This window comes from Mesoplodon mirus (assembly GCF_964341445.2).
Source record: "Mesoplodon mirus genome assembly, chromosome: 6".
NCBI lineage: Eukaryota > Metazoa > Chordata > Mammalia > Artiodactyla > Ziphiidae > Mesoplodon > Mesoplodon mirus.
In genome coordinates, this window is record NC_138982.1 from 30,500,800 (window position 1) to 30,515,306 (window position 14,507).

Genomic DNA, 14,507 nt, shown 5'->3' on the forward strand with positions numbered 1-14,507 from the left:
GGCTGCTGAGCCTGCACGTCCGGAGCCTGTGCTCCGCAACGGGAGAGACCACAATAGTGAGAGGCCTGTGTACCGCAAAAAAAAAAAAAAAAAGCCCTTGGGAAATTTCTCCCCCATTTCTTTGTTGGACTACCTTCAATTAGAGTCATCAGAAGAAGCACCTTCTAGGGAATGAGGACCTGAAGACTGGACATGGAGAAACACAACCAGCACATGGAAAATATGATGCCCTAGAACCACAGGTCAAATTTTTCAGGGAAGATGTGCTCAGAAGTGGGGGCAATACAAAGGTTCTTTGTGAATTAAGTGTATGGTGGATACAACAACTCTAAGGGCATGGTGGGCCAAACATCACGACACCACGTCCCATCACCTCTGTGTTCTTGTCTGCCAGTGCTCGGGACTGAAACACCCAGATCACAGGACCAGCAAGATGGTGAGGATGCCCTGCATGCAGACTGTGGAGGACAATGGAATGGGTATTAGAGCCAGGAAACCGTGGTCCCCAAGTCAAAAGAACAATCCCTAATAGGATAGTCTGGAAACACTGAGAATGAATGATAGTAGGAAGAGTAAAAGAAACAACAAAAAAATCTAAGGTAAAACACAGCACTAGAGAAAACATGCCAAAGGCCACCTTCTCCTATGGAGGATCCAGGAAGTATCTACAGGGGAGAGGCACAGTCAAGCTCACCAAGAGAGAAACAGCAAAAAGCAAACAAATGCGTCTAGATGCTGTCCCTCTGAGTACCTGTGGAGGACGCTCTCAACACAAGCATGGTGACAAGTTGCAGGTGATCCAGAGCACAGTTAGAAGGCAGCACATGACCAAGAATGAGAGTGACCTTAGCCCTACTCACAAACGTGGCCGACTCCATGCAGGGCATGGTAAATGGCAGAGAAATGGTCAGTATCTCTGCTTTCGCCTCTCTTCCTAGAGGCACTGAGCATTTTTGTTTTCTTCTGCTTTGGACAGACTGGTAATTATTTGTGTGCCTTACTGGTAGTTCTCTGTATGCCACCACACTCAGAACAACAAGAGGAAAAGTTTGATTGAATAAGTTATATTGGGATGACTGAACAATAATTTGTAAGTAAGTTTAAACACCTTACACCATATACAAAAACAAACTCAAAATCAGGAGTTAAATGTTGAATGTTAGGAAAACTAGAATAAATTATAATTGGCTATCAGAGGTTTGATGAAACAACTTTCTAAAATTTGAAGCAGTTAAAATAATAGAAGAAACAGATTGATAAATTAAAATTTACATGCAAAATATAAACGTCAAGACAACACTTATAAATAGGCAATAAACAAGAACAGATTTAAAGAAGAAAACAAATCATAAACAAACACGTTGAAAAACTTTGAACTTATATACAAAATAAACATTAACTTGTACTATTTTAGAATATTAAATTTGGGGGAAAATAAACTAGTAAAGTGATAATAATAGTACTTTCTTATTGGGGAAAAAAATTTAATAATTCATATTATAAATCACAAACAGTATTCTTCTGGGACTTTATCTTAGGAAGTTATTTAAATAAGAAAAAAGTCAGTTGAAATGACAGCTACTATGGAAGTAAAGAATATGGGCTTTTGAATTTTAAAATGTCTAATTTGAAATCCTGGATCTGGGAATTCCCTGGTGGTCCAGTGGTTAGGACTCCACACTTCCACCGCAGGGGGCACGGGTTTGATACCTGGTTGGGGAAGTAAGATTCCTCATGCTGCGTGGCACAGCCAAAAAAAAAAAAAAAAAGTAAATCCTGGCTCTGATACTTACTCATTATATGAGCTTGGATAAGTTATTTAACACAACGAAGCTTCAACTTCTTCATCTACAAGCTGGAAGTGAAAATACCTGATGTAAAGCACTTAGTGTTTAGTAAGTGGATGCTAGCTAAAATTGAAGAATAAGTCCCAATAGATGAAAGCTGGAAACAAACAATATCTAACATCCAATATGAAGAAAGCTATGAAAATATATACAAACCAGGTGGACTATTAAGCAAAAATTTTAAAGATAGCTATGCTCAACAAACATAGTGAAAACTTTTTCTCTTTTTACAGTGGTAATAGCTAAGTAAAACATGCATGCATGTGAACAAAGACTGGAAAAGAATGCAAATAACTGAAAACATGACAGGTCATCTTATGGAGATTTAAAATGTTTTCTTAATGTCACACTGTTTTTCTACTAAATGAAAAACATAAGGAAAAAAATTAACAGCTGAGACTTCTGGTTTCCAGTCTGGCCTATAAGGAGCTTGGAAGCAGCCATTCTATGTTAACAAGTAAAAATGTGAACAATCTGAAAACCAGCAGCTATTCTTAGATACATCTGAGAACTGAGATCACAGGGCAAACGGCTGCCTCCAAAATTTAGAGAGACAGACAGGTGAATACAAAAAATCACAACCTAACTGAGTAGAAACCTGTAAGCAGAAACCTCAGTGGAGCCAGTACCAGCGCAGGAAAAGCTAAACTGTAACTGACCAGTTGCTGGAGGCTCAGGGTGGACAGGTCCAAGAGTGAAGAACTTCGGGGGAGCCCGGCTTTGGCAGGGTGTGCCCACAGTTCTGAGTTCTTCCTCTAGGAGCTGTACCCGGTCCTCGCAGTACAGCTGGAGAAAATCTCTGCGGCTAGAGAGAGCGGAAAAGCAGCCAGAGTGCACTGTTCCTTAGGAGGCCTGCCCTCAAAAGAAACTGTTTTAGCACAGCGAACCTATTGGGGTTTTATAGAACCTAAATGACCTAGGGGGAGGGAGACACCTAACTCCAGCCCCCTCTAGCCATCCTGTCCCACCAGAGAGGTGGGCTAGACTGGGCAGCGTGAACTTATCAAGTTCACTAAAAGATAGACCACAGGACAAAAGAGCACTTCTCACTTTCCACACCTGGCCAGCACTACTAAATGCCTATTTATTACAGTTCCTCTACCCAGTACCTCATGTCTCATATCCAGCTTTCAAAAAAGAATTACTAGGCATACTAGAAGGCAAAAAACAAAAAAAACAATTTGAAGAGACACATCAAGCAACAGAACCAGAGTCAGATGTGGCAGACATGTTGGAATGATCAGACCAGCAATTAAAAATAACTATGATTCGGACATCCCTGGTGGCGCAGTGGTTAAGAGTCCACCTGCCAATGGAGGGGACATGGGTTTGAGCCCTGGTCTGGGAAGATCCCACATGCCACGGAGCAACTAAGCCTGTGCGCCACAACTACTGAGCCTGCGCTCTACAGCCCATGAGCCATAACTACTGACCCCGTGTGCCACAACTATGGAAGCCCATGCACCAAGAGCCTGTGATCCACGAGAAGCCACCACAATGAGAAGCTTGCATACCGCAATGAAAAGCAGCCCCCGCTTGCTGCAACTAGAGAAAGCCCGCACGCAGCAAGGAAGACCCAACGCAGCCAAAAATAAATAAAATAAATAAGAATATATATATATTATAAAGTTACCATTTAAAAAAAATAGTGAAGATTGGTTCAAGATGGCGGAGTAGAAGGATGTGCGCTCACTCCCTCTTGCGAGAGCACCAGAATCACAACTAACTGCTGAACAATCATTGACAGGAAAACACTGGAACTCACCAAAAAAGATACCCCACATCCAAAGACAAAGGAGAAGCCACAGTGAGACGGTAGGAGGGGCGCAATCACAATAATATCAAATCCCATAACCGCAGGGTGGGTGACTCACAAACTGGAGAACACATACCACAGAAGTCCATCCACTGGAGTGAAGGTTCTGAGCCCCACGTCAGGCTTCCCAACCTGGGGGTCTGGCAACAGGAGGAGGAATTCCTAGAGAATCAGACTTTAAAGGCTAGTGGGATTTGACTGCAGGACTTCGACAGGACTGGGGGAAACAGAGACTCCACCCTTGCAGGGCACACACAAAGTAGTGTGCGCATTGGGACCCAGGGGAAGGAGCAGTGACCCCACAGGAGATTGAACCAGACCTACCTGCTAGTGTTGGAGGGTCTCCTTCAGAGGAGGGGGGTGGCTGTGTCTCACCGTGAGGACAAGGACACTGGAAGCAGAAGTTCTGGGAAGTACTCCTTGGTGTGAGCCCTCCCAGAGTCTGCCATTAGCCCAACCAAAGAGCCAAGTAGGCTCCAGTGTTGGGTCACCTCAGGCCAAACAACCAATGGGGAGGGAACCCAGCCCCACCCATTAGCAGATAAGCAGATTAAAGTTTTACTGAGCTCTGCCCACCAGAGCAACAGCCAGCTCTACCCACCACCAGTCCCTCCCATCAGGAAACTTGCACAAGCCTCTTAGATAGCCTCATCCACCAAAGGGCAGACAGCAGAAGCAAGAAGAACTACAAGCCTGCAACCTGTGGAACTAAAACCACATTCACAAAAAGATAGACAAGATGAAAAGGCAGAGGGCTAAGTACCAGATGAAGGAAAAAGATAAAACCCCAGAAAAAAAAGTAAATGAAGTGGAGATAGGAAACCTTCCAGAAAAAGAATTCAGAATAATGATAGTGAAGATGATCCAGGATCTCAGAAAAAGAATGGAGGCAAAGATTGAGAAGATGCAGGAAATGTTTAACAAAGACCTAGAAAAATTAAAGAAAAAACACCTAGAAGAATTAAAGAACAAACAAACAGAGATGAACAATATAATAACTGAAATGAAAAATACTAGAAGGAATCAATAGCAGAATAACTGAGACACAAGAACGGATAAGTGACCTGGAAGACACAATGGTGGAATTGACTGCTGTGGAACAGAGTAAAGAAAAAAGAATGAAAAGAAATGAAGACAGCCTAACAGACCTCTGGGACAACATTAAATGCAACAACATTCGTATTATAGGGGTCCTAGAAGGAGAAGAGAGAGAGAAAGGACCCAAAAATATTTGAAGAGATTATAGTCAAAAACTTCCCTAACATGGGAAAGGAAATAGCCACCAAGTCCAGGAAGCACAGAGAGTCCCAGGCAGGATAAACCCAAGGAGAAACACGCCGAGACACATAGTAATCAAATTGACAAAAATTAAGACAAAGAAAAATTACTGAAAGCAACAAGGGGAAAACAACAAATAACATACAAGGGAACTCCCATAAGGTTAACCGCTGATTTCTCAGCAGAAACTCTACAAGCCAGAAGGGAGTGGCATGATATACTTAAAGTGATGAAAGGGAAGAATCTTCAACCAAGATTACTCTACCCAGCAAGGATCTCATTCAGATTCAACAGAGAAATCAAAAGCTTTACAGACAAGCAAAAGCTAAGAGAATTCAGCACCACAAAATCAGCTCTACAACAAATGCTAAGGGAACTTCTCTAAGTGGGAAACACAAGAGAAGAAAAGGACCTACAAAAACAAACCCATAACAATTAAGAAAATGGTAATAGGAACATATCGATAATTACCTTAAAAGTGAATGGATTAAATGCTCCAACCAAGAGACACAGGCTCACTGAATCGACACAAAAACAAGACCCATATATATGCTGTCTACAAGAGACCCACTTCAGACCTAGGGACACATACAGACTGAAAGTGAGGGGATGGAAAAAGATATTCCATGCAAATGGAAATCAAAAGAAAGCTGGAGTAGCAATACTCATATCAGATAAAATAGACTTTAAAATAAAGAATGTTAAATAAAGAGACAAGGAAGGACACTACATAATGATCAAGGGATCAATCCAAGAAGAAGATATAACAATTATAAATATATATGCACCCAACATAGGAGCACCTCAATATCTAAGGCAACTGCTAACAGCTATAAAAGAGGAAATCGACGTAACATAATAATAGTGGGGGACTTTAACACCTCACTTACACCAGTGGACAGATTATCCAAACAGGAAATTAATAAGGAAACACAAGCTTTAAATGACACAATATACCAGATAGATTTAATTGGTATTTATAGGACATTCCATCCAAAACCAGAAGATTACACTTTCTTCTCAAGTGTGCATGGAACACTCTCCAGGATAGATCACATCTTAGGTCACAAATTAAGCCTTGGTAAATTTAAGAAAATTGAAATCATATCAAGCATCTTTTCTGACCACAACGCTATGAGATTAGAAATCAATTATAAGGAAAAAAACGTAAAAAACACAAACACATGGAGGTTAAACAATACGTTACTAAATAACCAAGAGATCACTGAAGAAATCAAAGAGGAAATCAAAAAATACCTAGAGACAAATTACAATGAAAACACGATGATCCAAAACCTATGGGATGCAGCAAAAGCAGTTCTAAGAGGGAAGTTTAGAGCAATACAAGCCTACCTCAAGAAACAAGAAAAATGTCACATAAACAATCTAACCTTACACCTAAAGGAACTAGAGAAAGAAGAACAAACAAAATCCAAAGTTAGTAGAAGAAAAGAAATCATAAAGATCAGAGCAGAAATAAATGAAATAGAAACAAAGAAAACAATAGTAAAGATCAATAAAACTAAAAGCTGGTTCTCTGAGAAGATAAACAACAAAATTGATAAACCATTAGCCAGACTCATCAAGAAAAAGAGGGAGAGGACTCAAATCAATAAAATTAGAAATGAAAAAGAAGTTACAACAGACACCGCAGAAATACAAAGCATCGTAAGAGACTACTACAAGCAACTGTATGCCAATAATGGACAACCTGGAAGAAATGGACAAAGTCTTAGAAAGGTATAACCTTCCAAGACTGAACCAGGAAGAAACAGAAAATATGAACAGACAAATCACAAGTGATGAAATTGAACATGTGATTAAAAATCTTCCAACAAACAAAAGTCCAGGACCAGATGGCTTCACAGGTGAATTCTACCAAACATTTAGAGAAGAGCTAACACCTATCCTTCTCAAACTCTTCCAAAAAATTGCAGAGGAAGGAACACTCCCAAACTCATTCTATGAGGCCACCATCACCCTGATACCAAAACCAGACAAAGATAGTACAAAATAAGAAAATTACAGACCAATATCACTGATGAATATAGATGCAAAAATCCTCAACAAAATACTAGCAAACAGAATCCAACAACACATTAAAAGGATCATACACCATAATCAAGTGGGATTTATCCCAGGGATGCAAAATATTTATATTGCGTATCAATATACACAAATCAATCTGTGTGATACACCATATTAACAAATTGGGAGCAGGGAGAAGTTCATTCGCATCAGCTGACCCTAACTGACAACAGGAGAGGAGGAAGCCCAGGAAGCAGTGAAGGAGGAGGGGGATGGAGATGGAGATGAGGATGGATCCACTGGTGCCCTGAGGAACAGCCCACACCTCCACCAGCGCCCCGGGATCCCCCGACGCTGCCTCACCACAGCAGAGCTGCTTCTTGGCGGGGTTCCTGGGACGCTGCGGTCGGGGAGGGAAGGGCATGGCCCTGCGCCGGACGAGTGATAGCCCTGGAGCTCCCTCTGCCCCGGGGAAGGAAGGGGGGGCAGGGGCGGCGGGTGGGGGGTATAAACAATGGATTCGGCTCTGACCTCTGCCAGCATGGGGGGGATTTGGGGGGCCCTTCTTTGTTCTTAGACCTTGCTCCTGCCCCTCGGGTTGTGGTGGTGTTGTCCAGAAAGAAGGAAGGGTGAGGAATCCCCGGCTGGAGAGAGGCGTCAAGGTATCCTCTGAAATACTGACCTAAGCTGGAAAATATTGAAAAGTTCCTGACCGCTCTCTTTCATTACCAAAACCTTGTGTCTGAGGCCCCATGCATGCGCCCACCTCACTGAACCCATCAGACCTCTCTCAGATAGCCATAAAAGACCCTCTCAAGTTAATTTTAACCACATATTTGTCTGCACTTTACGGAGGATGAAACTATCAAGCCAGGTCAACATTGCTGCTGATTCAGGAGTCTTGGCAGCAGAAAATTAAACATCCGAACGTTTGTAAATGTGTGAAGAATTCTAATAGGACATCGAATATTTTTTTAAAAACATTTTTTTAAGGGTGTTCAGAACCCTTTGGAGGCTGTGCTCAGTCTTCAGACTCAACGCCTTTGTCTTCACTTCTGGGGAAAGCCCAGGTACTATTATATGGTAGATGCTTTCCTTCCCAGTCTGAATATGAGACTTCCCCAGCAGAGAAGGGCCTGAACCCTGGGCTGTTGTGCCAGGAGAGTTACACCTGCAGCGGGACTGACAAAGCCGTCTTCGAGTGTGACGAGTGCTGCAGCCTGCAGTGTCTCCGCTGCGAGGAGGAGCTCCAGCGGCAGGAGCGCCTGAGAAACCATGAGCGGATCAGACTCAAAGCTGGCCACGTCCCTTACTGTGACCCCTGCAAGGGCCCCAGTGGGCATTCTCCAGGTACGAAGCAGAGGGCAGACGTGAGGTGCCAGACCTGTAAAATCAACTTGTGCCTGGAGTGCCAGAAGAGGACTCATTCTTGGGGTAACAAAAGGAGGCACCCTGTTACCGTGTACCATGAGGCTAAGGTCCAGGAGTTGCTGGAGGAAGAAGCGATGGATGAGGACACCAAGAGGAAGAAGATGACTGAGAAGGTTGTGCGTTTCCTCCTAGTAGATGAGAATGAAGAAATTCAGGTAACGAATGAAGAGGACTTTATTAGAAAATTGGACTGCAAACCCTATCAGCATCTGAAAGTGGTTTCCATTTTTGGAAATACTGGGGATGAGAAGTCTCATACCCTCAACCACATTTTCTTTTGTGGCCAGGAAGTCTTCAAAACCTCCCCTGCCCAGGAATCCTGCACTGTGGGAGTGTGGGTGGCATATGATCCAGTCCACAAAGTAGCAGTGATAGACACAGAAGGGCTCTTGGGGGCTACAGTGAATCTAAGCCAGAGAACATGGCTGCTGCTTAAGGTCCTGGCCATCTCAGACCTCGTCATCTATCGAACTCATGCAGACCGACTGCACAATGACCTCTTCAAGTTCCTTGGGGATGCCTCAGAAGCTTATCTGAAGCACTTCACCAAGGAGCTCAAGGCTACCACTGGCCGCTGTGGCCTGGATGTCCCCCTGTCCACCCTGGGCCCTGCTGTTATCATTTTCCACAAGACTGTGCACACTCAGCTGCTAGGCTCTGATCACTCCGAGGTGCCTGAGAAGCTCATCCAGGACCAGTTCCGGAAGGTGGGCTGCTTCCCTGAAGCCTTCAGTTCTATTCATTACAAGGGAACGAGGATACAATCCTCCCACAGACTTTTCTGGTCTTCGGCGTGCTTTGGAGCAACAACCAGAGAATAACACCACCCCGTTCTCCCCGGCACCCGGGGATCAACTTCAAAGCTCTGAAGGCCCTCAGCGACCGCTTCAGCGGTGAGATCCCCGATGACAAGATGGCACACAGCTCCCTTTTTCCAGATGAGTACTTCACCTGCTCCGTCCTGTGCCTCAGCTCTGGGGCTGGATGTAAGAACAGCATGAATCACGGGAAAGAAGGAGTACCTCATGAAGACAAAAGCCGCTGCAGATACTCTCACCAGTATGACAACTGGGTTTTTACCTGCAAGGCCTGCTACGAGAGAGGCAATGAAGTCAGCATGGTGCCCAAGACGGCTGCTTCAACCGACTCCCCCTGGATGGGTCTCACAAAATATGCCTGGTCTGGGTATGTAATCAAATGTCCCAACTGCGACGTGGTCTATCGTAGCTAGCAGTACTGGTTTGGGAACCAACATCCTGTGGATACAGTGGTGCAGACAGAGATTGTCCACGTGTGGCCTGGAGCTGATGGATTTCTGAAGGACAACAACAGTGCTGCCCAGTGCCTCTTGGATGGGATGAACTTCATGGTTCAGTCAGTGTCTGAGCTTAGCCTTGGGCCCACCAAGGTTGTGACGTCCTGGCTGACAGACCAGATCGCCCCTGTCTACTGGAGGACCAACTCCCAGATCCTGAGCTGCAACAAGTGTGTTACATCCTTTAAAGATAATGACACCAAGCATCACTGCCGGGCCTGGGGGGACGCTTCTGTGACAGCTGTTCACCCACAACCCAGCCAGTGCTGGAGCGGGGCTGGGGCCCTGCGCCCGTGCGGATGTGTGACAACTGCTATGAAGCCAGGAATTCTCAGTTCGATGTTACTGAGGCACAGGCAGATGATGAGGGTGGGAGGCTGATTGCTCAGAAGGTGGGCAAGTCCGTGCAGAACACTTTGGGAGCCGTGGTGACAGCCAATGACATACCACTAGGTTTGGTGAAGGATGCAGCCAGGCCGGCGTACTGGGTACCAGACCATGAGATCCTGCACTGCCACAACTGCCAGAAGGAGTTCAGCGTCAAGCTTTCCAAGTACCACTGCTGGGCCTGCAGACAGGGCTTCTGTGACGAGTGTTCCCATGACCACTGGGCTGTTCCCTCTCGAGGCTGGGACCATCCTGTCCGAGTCTGCTTTAACTGAAATAAAAAGCCTAGTGACCTTTAATGCCCCCCTCCCCAAAACTGAAGAATAAAACCCATATGATCATCTCAATAGATGCAGAAAAAGCTTTTGACAAAATTCAACACCAATTTATGATAAAAAACTCTCCAGAAAGTGGGCATAGAGGGAACCTAGCTCAACATAATAAAGGCCATATACAACAAACCCACAGCAAATATCATTCTCAGTGGTGAAAAACTGAAAGCATTTCCTCTAAGATCAGGAACAAGACAAAGATGTCCATTCTCGCCACTATTATTCAACATAGTTTTGGAAGTCCTAGCCACGGCAATCAGAGAAGAAAAAGAAATAAAAGGAATACAAATTGGAAAAGAAGAAGTAAAACTGTCACTGTTTGCAGATGACATGATACTATACATAGAGAATCCTAAAGATGCCACCAGAAAACTACTAGAGCTCATCAATGAATTTGGTAAAGTTGCAGGATACAAAATGCACAGAAATCTCTTGCATTCCTACACACTAACAACGAAAGATCAGAAAGAGAAATTAAGGACACAATTCCATTCATCATCGCAACAAAAAGAACAAAATACCTAGGAATAAATCTACCTAAGAAGGTAAAAGACCTGCACTCAGGAAATTATAAGACACTGATGAAAGAAATCAAAGATGATACGAACAGATGGAGAGATATACCATGTTCTTGGATTGGAAGAATCAATATTGTGAAAATGACTATAGTACCCAAAGCAATCTACAGTCACTGCAATCCCTATCAAATTACTAATGGCATTTTTTACAGAACTGGAACAAAAAATCTTAAAATTTGTATGGAGACACAAAAGACCCTGAATAGCCAATGCAATCTTGAGGGGAAAAAAATGGAGCAGGAGGAATCAGACTCCCTGACTTCAGACTACACCACAAAGCTACAGTAATCAAGACAATATGGTACTGGCACAAAAACAGAAATATAGATCAATGGAACAGGATAGAAAGCCCAGAGATAAACCCACACACATATAGTCAACTAATCTATGACAAAAGAGGCAAGGATATACAGTGGAGAAAAGACAGTCTCTTCAATAAGTGGTGCGGGGAAAACTGGACAGCTACATGTAAAAGAATGAAATTAGAACACTCCCTAACACCATACACAAAAATAAACTCAAAATGGATTAGAGACCTAAATGTAAGACCAGACACTATAAAACTCGTAGAGAAAAACATAGGAAGAACACTCTTTGACATAAATCACAGCAAGATCTTTTTTGATCCACCTCCTAGAGTAATGGAAATAAAAACAAAATTAAATGGCACTTTATGAAACTTAAAAGCTTTTGCAAAGCAAAGGAAACTACAAACAAGACAAAAAGACAACCCTCAGAGTGGGAGAAAATATATGCAAATGAATCAGTGGACAAAGGATTAATCTCCAAAATATATAAACAGCTCATGCAGCTCAATTTTTATAAAAACAAACAACCCAATCCACAAATGGGCAGAAGACCTAAATAGACATTTCTCCAAAGAAGACATACAGATGGCCAAGAAGCACATGAAAAGCTGATCAACATCACTAATTATTAGAGAAATGCAAATCAAAACGACAATGAGGTATCACCTCACACCAGTTAGAATGAGCATCATCAGAAAATCCACAAACAACAAATGCTGGAGAGGGTGTGGAGAAAAGATAACGCTCTTGCACTGTTGGTGGGAATGTAAATTGATACAGCCACTATGAAGAACAGTATGGAGGTTCCTTAAAAAACTAAAAACAGAGCTACCATATGACCCAGCAATCCCACTACTGTGCATATACCCAGAGAAAACCATAATTCAAAAAGACACATGCACCCCAATGTTCATTGCAGCACAATTTACAATAGCCAGGTCATGGAAGCAACCTAAATGCCCATCAACAGATGAATGGATAAAGAAGATGTGATACATATATAAAATGGAATATTACTCAGCCACAAAAAGGAACGAAATCAAGTCATTTGTAGAGACATGGATGGATCTAGAGACTGTCATACAGAGTGAAGTAAGTCAGAAAGAGAAAAACAAATATCGTATATTAACGCATAAATATGGAACCTAGAAAAATGGTACAGATGAACCGGTTTGCAAGGCAGAAATAGACACACAGATGTAGAGAACAAACGTATGGACACCAAGGGGGGAAAGCTGTGGGGGGGTGGTTGTGGTGTGATGCATTGGGAGATTGGGATTGACATGTATACACTAATATGTATAAAATGGATAACTAATAAGAACCTGCTGTATAAAAAAATAAATAAATTTCAAAAATTCAAAAAAATAGTACCACCAATTAATTGGATATAATTATAGACTACTTTATCCAATAACACCAGAATACACATTCTTCTCAAGCTTGCATGAAATATCCTATATTCATCAAGATAGAAAACATTATGGGCCATAAAACATACCTTAACAAATTCTAAAGAACAGAAATCATGCAATGTCTGCAATCAAACAGCAATGGAATTAAACTAGAAATCAATAACAGAAAGATAACTGGGAAATCCTCAAATACTTGGTGATTAAACAACTTGCTTCTATGATAACACATGGGTCAAAGAGGAAATCTCAAGAGAAATTTTTAAATATTTTGAACTAAATGAAAATACAACTTATGAAAACTTGTGAGATGCAGCGATAGGAGTGTAGAGAGGGATATTTTGAACAGTATTGAATACATATATTAGAAAAGAAAAGAGATCTAAGATCAATAATCTAAGCTTTGGTGTGACCAAGGTGGTAGAGTAGGAAGGCTCTGAGCTCACCTCCTCCCATTTCGGGTACACCAAAATTACACCTATTTACAAAACAACTATATGAGAACAACCTGAAGGCTAGCAAAAAAGATTTTCTACAACTAAAGATATAAAGAAGGAGCCACAGGAGACTGGTAGGAGGGGCAAAGATGCAGTTTAGTCAACACCCACAAACTGGAGGGTAATTACAATTGTGGAGGTTCTCCCCAAGGGGTGAAGGGTCTGAGTCCTACACTGGGCTCCAGCCCAGGGGTCCTGCACAGGGAAGATGAGTCCACAGAAAGTCTCCCTTTGAAAGTCAGTGGGGATTGCATAGGGGAGAGCCAGAGGGCTGAGGGAAACACAGACTCTGCTCTTAAAGGGCACAAGCAAAATCTCACAGGCTCCTAGACCCAGGGCAGAGGCAGTCATTTGAAAGGACCCTGGGTCAGACCCACCTGCTGATCTTAGAGAGTCCTAGAGAGGCAAGAGGCAAATAGGGTCCCTCAGGGCACATAGATACTGGTGGCAGCCATTTTGAGGTACTTGTTCTACCACGAGGACACTAGTGCTAGCAAGCTCCATTCCAGAGTCCTCCCTCTAGCCTATTAGTGCTGGGGGCTTAGCTGCCCACCAGCAGATGGGCACCAGCCCTGAATCCCCCAGGGCCACACAGCCAGCCACCCTGGGACCCAGCCCTGTCCAACAGTGGGCCTTCCAAAACATGTAAAACAGGCCCAGATAGGTTCACTGGTAAATTCTATCAAACACTTAAGGAAGAAATTATACTAATTCTTTACAATCTCTTCTAGAAGACAGAATCAGAGAGCACACAGTCATCCCTTGGTATTCATGGTTCCAGGATCTGCTGCAGATACTAAATCCACGGATGCTCCAGTCCCAGAGTCGGCCCTCAGTACACAAGGTTCCACATCTGTGGATTCAACCAACTGCAGATTGTGTGGTACTGTAGTATTTACTGAAAAAAGAAATGCACATATAAGTGGACTTATGCAATTTAAACCCGTGTTGTTCAAGGATCAACTGTACTTCCAAATTCATTCTATGAGGCTGGCATTACCCTAATGCAAAAACCAGACAAAGACATTACAAGAAAATAAAACTGCAAAAATCCTCAACAAAATATTAGCAAATCCAATCCAATAATTTATAAAAAGGATTATATGCCATGACCAAATGAGATTTATTCCAGGCATGCTAGGCTGATTCAACATTTGAAAATCAGTTCATGTAATCCATCACAACAATGGACTAAAAAAGAAAAATCGGATGCAGAAAAAGCACTTGAATACACTAATATGTATAAAATAGATAACTAATAAGAACCTGCTGTATAAA

The 14,507-nt window shown here is 42.7% G+C and overlaps 1 protein-coding gene and 1 pseudogene across 8 annotated transcripts in view; one reads left to right on the top strand and one right to left on the bottom strand.

The window, feature by feature from the left end:
* Window positions 1-14,507, bottom strand: part of BTD (biotinidase) — a 46,122-nt gene that overhangs the window by 22,360 nt on the left and 9,255 nt on the right. For 2 of the 7 annotated variants that reach the window (XM_082625688.1, XM_082625685.1), the window contains exon 1: window positions 3,988-4,113. The exons of 4 other annotated variants lie outside the window; for them this stretch is intronic. The gene's annotated coding sequence lies outside the window, so the exon portion shown is untranslated. Of the gene's footprint in view, window positions 1-3,739; window positions 3,856-3,987; window positions 4,114-14,507 lie in introns of those variants that run through there. One more of the 7 variants, XM_082625686.1, reaches the window with a different exon arrangement.
* On the top strand, window positions 8,050-10,401 carry LOC309806730 (zinc finger FYVE domain-containing protein 1-like; annotated as a pseudogene). The gene has a single exon. The product of its transcript is annotated as a zinc finger FYVE domain-containing protein 1-like (transcript).